This window comes from Mytilus trossulus, chromosome 7, assembly GCF_036588685.1.
Source record: "Mytilus trossulus isolate FHL-02 chromosome 7, PNRI_Mtr1.1.1.hap1, whole genome shotgun sequence".
In the NCBI taxonomy this organism is placed as follows: Eukaryota; Metazoa; Mollusca; class Bivalvia; order Mytilida; family Mytilidae; genus Mytilus; species Mytilus trossulus.
Genome location: NC_086379.1, coordinates 38,468,627 through 38,475,097, shown reverse-complemented (window position 1 = coordinate 38,475,097; position 6,471 = coordinate 38,468,627). Strand labels below are relative to the sequence as shown.

General features: G+C 32.6%; 1 protein-coding gene across 1 annotated transcript in view; it reads left to right on the top strand.

The window, feature by feature from the left end:
* The first annotated feature begins 496 nt into the window (after positions 1-496).
* LOC134725045 (nuclear factor NF-kappa-B p105 subunit-like) overlaps positions 497-6,471 on the top strand; it is a 49,716-nt gene continuing 43,741 nt past the window's right edge. Inside the window, exon 1 of the mRNA XM_063588542.1 lies at positions 497-647. The gene's annotated coding sequence lies outside the window, so the exon portion shown is untranslated. The remainder of the gene's footprint in view (positions 648-6,471) is intronic.

Genomic DNA, 6,471 nt, shown 5'->3' with positions numbered 1-6,471 from the left:
GAAAATCAAATGGTTGCTGCCTAACCTTTTATGTAAATGTGTTTGTGCTAATAAAATATTGTTTATTGTCTATTTAAACTAATTCACAGTATGTGTGTCATATTTCAATTTGTTTTTTTTTAATTAGTAACGTTTTTATCATAATAAAAAAAGCCCATTGGTGCTTTTGGCTACATCTGAGACTACTATAACACATATATAATGTGTTATAGTAGTCTCAGGCTACATGTTTTTTTATTTGTACCATTCAAATAAATTTTCGAAAAAGAGTAGGCTAATGCTGCTACAAGGCAGCACTCGCACCCGCAAAGTGGAAAGGGATTAATATAAGTTGCAAAACTTGTTTCCCAATCCACTATAAATAAATATGTTTAAACTAAATAATTTTTTCCAGGCAGTATCCAAAATTGAAAATCATGAGAGTGCTGTCCCCTAGAAATAAATCTTTTAAAAGACTAAGACTTTCAACTACCTATGAATAGCATTAAGCGTGCGTGTGATAATGATTCATCCAACGCTAGAGGGCGTGGGTACTCAAATTCTGGTTTTCCCCATATGGTCGTATGCGGACATAAACAACAAGATTTCTGGTTTTTCCATGCTTAGAAGAGATTCGCTGTAAAATTAATGTTTTCAGGAAAGTTTTGGTAAGCTTTGTTAAGTCTATGTCAACCTATGAAATGGCCAGCTCATCACCACTTTTGCATACATTTCCACGGTTTTTCCATAATGACAATGTTACTAAAAATAGCTAGATTGTAGACATTCTTGTTGAAAGCAATATTTTATTGTGTATCTTTACACGTTCAGATTCTTTCGAGATATAACAATTTTGCTATAAGCAGTATCATATTTGATAACCATTAAACGACTTTGTTTAAGACTAATGATGACAGTTGTCAACAATTGATTGACAAGATTTATTTGCTTGTAATTTCTTATTTGTATTATGCAAAATTCACAATAGTTAAAGATGGGGAAAGGAAAGTAGAGCAATTTTTAGGGGGATTTTTAACATGAGATAATGTTTAAAATTGTACTTATTGTCTTTGAAATTAGCCGTTGGCTGTATTCCTTTACAATCAGTCTAGGGTTTGCCAGACAGGCCTGCGTCAAATAAGTGTCTATTTGTGTGAATTATGGCTGAACAGTTTTAAATAGAAAACAGGGAGCAGCTTTAATATCACTCTTTCAGTGTATCCCAAACTCTGTCTGACTGTCAAAATGTCATTCCGTGGAACAGAACTTTACAAAAAAAATGGTTGAATATGTACATGATGTATAGTAGAAAAGTTCAAATTTCTGTTTCGGTCAGACAAACCCTGAAACAGTTTGGCACAGACTGCTTTATAAGATATTAATTCAAATGCGTATAAATGCAAAACTTTTGCACTCATCAGGGGCGTAGCTAGGCATTTTTGATGTGTACGCAATGCTGGGGAAAGAAATTATACGGCAGGGGTCTGGGCCGCTTAAGGCCCCAGAAGCTCTGGTGTAAATAGTGCAAAATCCTGCATTCTCGCAATTTCCGCGGACTTAACATTACCTCGCAGAAATCTTACTTTCAGGTGAAACAAGTCAACTTTGGAAATAAACAATCAGAGAAAAACAAAGAAACACATACTGTTGGCTTAACAATTTGATTTTTATCTAATGTGTAATGGGTTAAATTGGCCTGATAAGGTATATTTTATTAGTTTCCTAATCATGCTGAACCCACCTTACATTAGAAAACAAACTAATCAGTTCTAAGCCAATGCTTTGTAACTTATTAATAAATGGTATTTTTTTTATTGAAAAAAAATACACAAATGTCCAAAACGGTGTCTGCTTTAAAAAAAAATCTCGGTATATGTTCGAAAGACCAAATCCATTCTCAGATAAACGATTCGTTTTCATTGTATTTCTCAAGTAGGTCTTCACTCTTCCCTTGGAACTAAAAGACCGTTCTGCCGTTGCCGTCGAGACCGGCAAACATGCAAATACATTAAGTTCTAGTATCTGAAAGATTCCCGGGTATAACATTTATTTCATCAATTATTTTGGAATCTTCAGAAAAGATGTTAGGGTAAGTAGGCATAGAAAACGTGAGTGACAATTGTGTTTTGATAGTCACATCCGGAGACCTCAGCCATTTTAAATTGTTTGCATCAGCAACAGAATCACGATGGTTTCGTAAATGAAAAGGGAAGTTTTTTTTTTTTATTTTTGTGAAATTTTCGATGTGTACGCAACTGCGTTTTTGCGTACGGGTTGCTACGCGCCTGCTCATGTCCTTATAGAAATATCTCAATGTAATGGGAATGAATTCTCCATATTTATGTCAATTGTTGTTAATGGCTAAAGTCGGGAAAAGAGGTTGTATAAATCTAAACATGTATTTGTGTCAGTGACTTTAAATTTTTTATCTGATCACAGTCAAAATTTTGTCCTGATAATTTATGAATCATTGACATTGTCATTTTGCTTAGTTTCTTCTGTTATCGAACTCAGACTTTTGAACTGATTTTTACTGTTCATATGTTGCTGTGTGTCTGTTTGTTTATTCTACTTGAATCTACATTAGCTAAAGGTTTACATGGTATAGGGGAAGGGTTGAGATATTAGAAACTGTTTTTTTTTTGTTTGTGTCAGGCAGCCTAAGGTCTTTGGCAATGTTTGTAGTCTTGTAAGTTTCTTTTAAAATTTTTGTTTCATTTTTATTTTCTGAGTTTCATATGCATGTGTTATATGTTTTGACATCAAACTTAGCTGAACTAGTACACATCTCTGTTTATCTTGGTGTTGGTACAGGATATTCTGGCTGTTTTGAAGACCCATTAGTAGCCTTGTGCTGTTTTCTGGTCAGGTTGTTGTCTCTTTGACACATGCTGTATTTTCTATTCTTAATTTTGTGAACCTGTCAATTTCATGTTCACCTATTTGACTCAAATTCTGATATTTGATTTTTAATAATGTAATACATTTATCCAAATAATAAAAAGTCTAAAATAATCATTTTACAGGGCATTGAGTCAAGAAAACGTAGCTTCGTTTCGTGTGTATAAAAGTCTTGACGCCATCTAATTAATTAACTACAGATTAAGCCTCCAAATACGTCATGTACCTCCATTGACCATATAAGTGTTATCCATCTCTAGCTAAAGGGTAAAATTGAAGTTCACATGAAAAAGGGCTTATTGACTTTTGACTGTTTTATAAATTTAATGTCTGTGTCATATTGGTCTTTGTGGACAGTTGTCTCATTGGCAATCATACCACATCTTCTTTTTTTATATTATTGAGGTCGAATTATTCATTATCAATGTTTCTTTGCTTTTTTTACAAAATTAAACCATACTGGGCCAGTGGCTGCTAAAAGCAAGTTCTTATTTCACTATTTCACTATAATAATGATTGAACAGAAAAAAAATCTTGTAGGTAGTGCCCCTTTTAAATGTTTAACATGTTTAAGGCAAAAAGTAAAACGCTAACAGGACTTCACTGCACTTTTTGACCAGTCCCAGCTGTAGCAAAGGGGACAAAAAGTTTTACCCTTATCTGTCTGTCTGTACGTCCCTCTGTCTGTTCATCTGAAAATTGGGCCTTAAATTGCTGATTATGCAGTATGGGCTTTGCTTATTGTTGAAGGCTGTATGGTGATCTGTAGTCTATAGATTTATTTGTTAATTTTTGTGACATTTTGTCTCTTGTGGAGAGTTGTCTAATTGGAATCTAAGAAATAGACTTTCATCTGAATTTTGTGGCTCTGCAGTGAACCCTACACAATGGGATATTAGAAACATTTGTAACTGTGTTTGCACACAGATTATAAAATTCATCTTGATGCATCTGTGAACTCACCAGTTTTGAAAATGGTGAGTCCAGACAGATTTTGATGAGTCCAGACAGATTTTGATGAGTCCAGGATTCACGGTCTAGCCTTAGTGAGAACCCTGGTTTATAACCACTAATTAAAGGAAGGTTGGGATTGATTAATTTATGGGGGTTTTGGTCCCAACATTTACAAATGTAGGAAAAGGAGCCAAATAAGTATTTTTCTAGTTTTGATACAATAACTTGTGTGTAAGTGTATGGAAGTTTCTGAAATTGTACCACAAGGTTCCATTTCCAAAAGGAAGATTTGGATTGATTTAAGGGGTTATGGCCCAAATTGTTTAGGAATTAGGGGCAAAAAAAAGGGCCAAAACAAAACTTTTCTAATTTGTTGACAAATTATGAGACAAGTTGTAATATAAAGAAATACCAACTACAATGTACATAAGAACAGATGGTACTGATGATAATGCTTATTACCCCTAAACTCAGCTTAAGGGCATACAATACAGTTTTGATCCTGTATTTACAAGGTCATGAAAATTTGCATATAGGCTATTTTTTACCTGATTAAATCAAATATGTAATAAAAAATATACCTTCATGTGCTACTTTTTGAGTAAAATGAGGTCGAAATTTTGTATATTTGCTCAAAATTCAGATTTGTGGTCGTAATTTCTTTTTCGAAAGAAAGACTTAACTTTTTTGTTATAAAAGATAAACACAAATTGTTTTTTGTTAAATAATCAGTAATTTCTTTATTTTATAAATATCCTAAAAAAATATGCATTTTTTTATTCAGAAATAACTCATATCAAATATCAAATTAATTGAGGAAAAAACGTCATTTTTTGCTGCATGTTTATCAAAATTAAAAAAAATCCTCTATTTACAGTTTTATAAAATTTGGGTCACATAATCTCCCTGCAAAATGAAACAAAATGCCGTTTTAGGGGTCCATGAACTTGTTTTCAAATTAAATCACTTTGAATGATAAAATCAGTCGAAAAATGCATCTTTTCCCGATATCTCACAGTTTGACGTCGCGAAAATAACAAATTACGTTAGCAACGCCATTACCTTCCCTGTAACTGTATTGTATGCCCTTAAGGATGTGTGCTACTCTATTTCAAAATAACAAGCTTTTTAACAGACTGTTATACATGTTATAAATTAACAGTTTGGAAATAAAGGAAAAAAATAAAGGGTCCATGTGCTTTTTTTTTTAGGTACATGTATAATCCTATGAAAATTTGGGCAAGAAATAATTCTCTCTAGATTTTTCCTACAGTTAACAAAACTGATGAAAAAATAACAAGGATTTTATAAGATTTTCAAAGAAGACATTTTAAACTATATGTTATCAAATTATGAGAAGGAAAGTAGGGGTTAATGTTTTTAAAAATACTTATGGGTAAAACAAGAGGATTACGAAAATCTGTCAAAAATTCATAAACAAGAAAAGCCAACATCCTTAAGTACAAATTTGGGGAGCTTCACTCTTACAGTTCTTGAGTTATTCCCCTTTACAGTGTTATATATATATATTCAATCAGGGGCATCATCTGTGTCCCATGAACACATTCACCATTTTATGTATCCAAAAAAGTATTGACTTTTATCCTTATAAAGATAACAGTTTAAAATGAGCATGTTTTATTCAGTCAATTAATTTCTAAAACCTTTTTTATTTGGATCCAAAATTTGTTTGAACAGTAGACCAATATCAAATTATGCTTGTACATGTATATAAAAAATCATGATAAGTTTAGATGAGAATTAGAAAAAAGACAACATTTCAGTCATCTATATCAGATAAAGGTATTGACCGTGAAGTTGTGATCATATATATATACTTTAAACTTAGTGCACCTGTTCATTATGATATTTTAAAATTTTAGAATTTAAAAAACAATTGTAAGCCAAAATAAAAAGGGTATTACCCAGGTTTGGTGTTCACTGAGCATAGTAATGTGATTGTGCTAGTTTGGCTCGATATCTGATAAAAGATTATTCTTGTTTATTTTGTGTTTTACTTTTAAATCATATATGTAGCAAGTTAAAATAAGCAGAAGTAAACCTGGTTTAACTCTACAATTTTTTGTGTCTGTAACAAGCTTGGCTATCTAAATTTTGCATTAATTCTTGTAAGTAGCCATTTGAAAATAATGGCAGATTGAATGTGAGCCGAAAAACCCTAAAGGGCATTGGGAGAGAGCACCACCCTGAATCCATAGAAGAATGAACTCTGAATCCCAAATTCACTCTTTCAAAGATCTTGTAGAATTAATAGCAAATTCAAGAGTTCAACAGACAAGTGTACTGTACATCACCAATTCACACTAAAATAAAGATCCAATGCCAATTTTGTTACATCCTTAAAGACATGGAAAGGGTCCATCTGCCTCTCTCCTTACATACATATAGAAAAATAAAGATAAATAGAGGGCACAACTGACAATGAATACTTCAATAAATAAAGACTTTACATAACCCATTGGTGGCCTTTGGCTGTTTTTGCTCTGTGGTCGGGTTGTTGTCTCTTTGACACATTCCCCATTTCCTTTCTCTGATTTGCACTCTTAATTTTCCTCGAGGCTCTACTAAAAGTTTGAAGCAGAGGTTTAATCATTGCAACAAGAAACTAGTTTATCC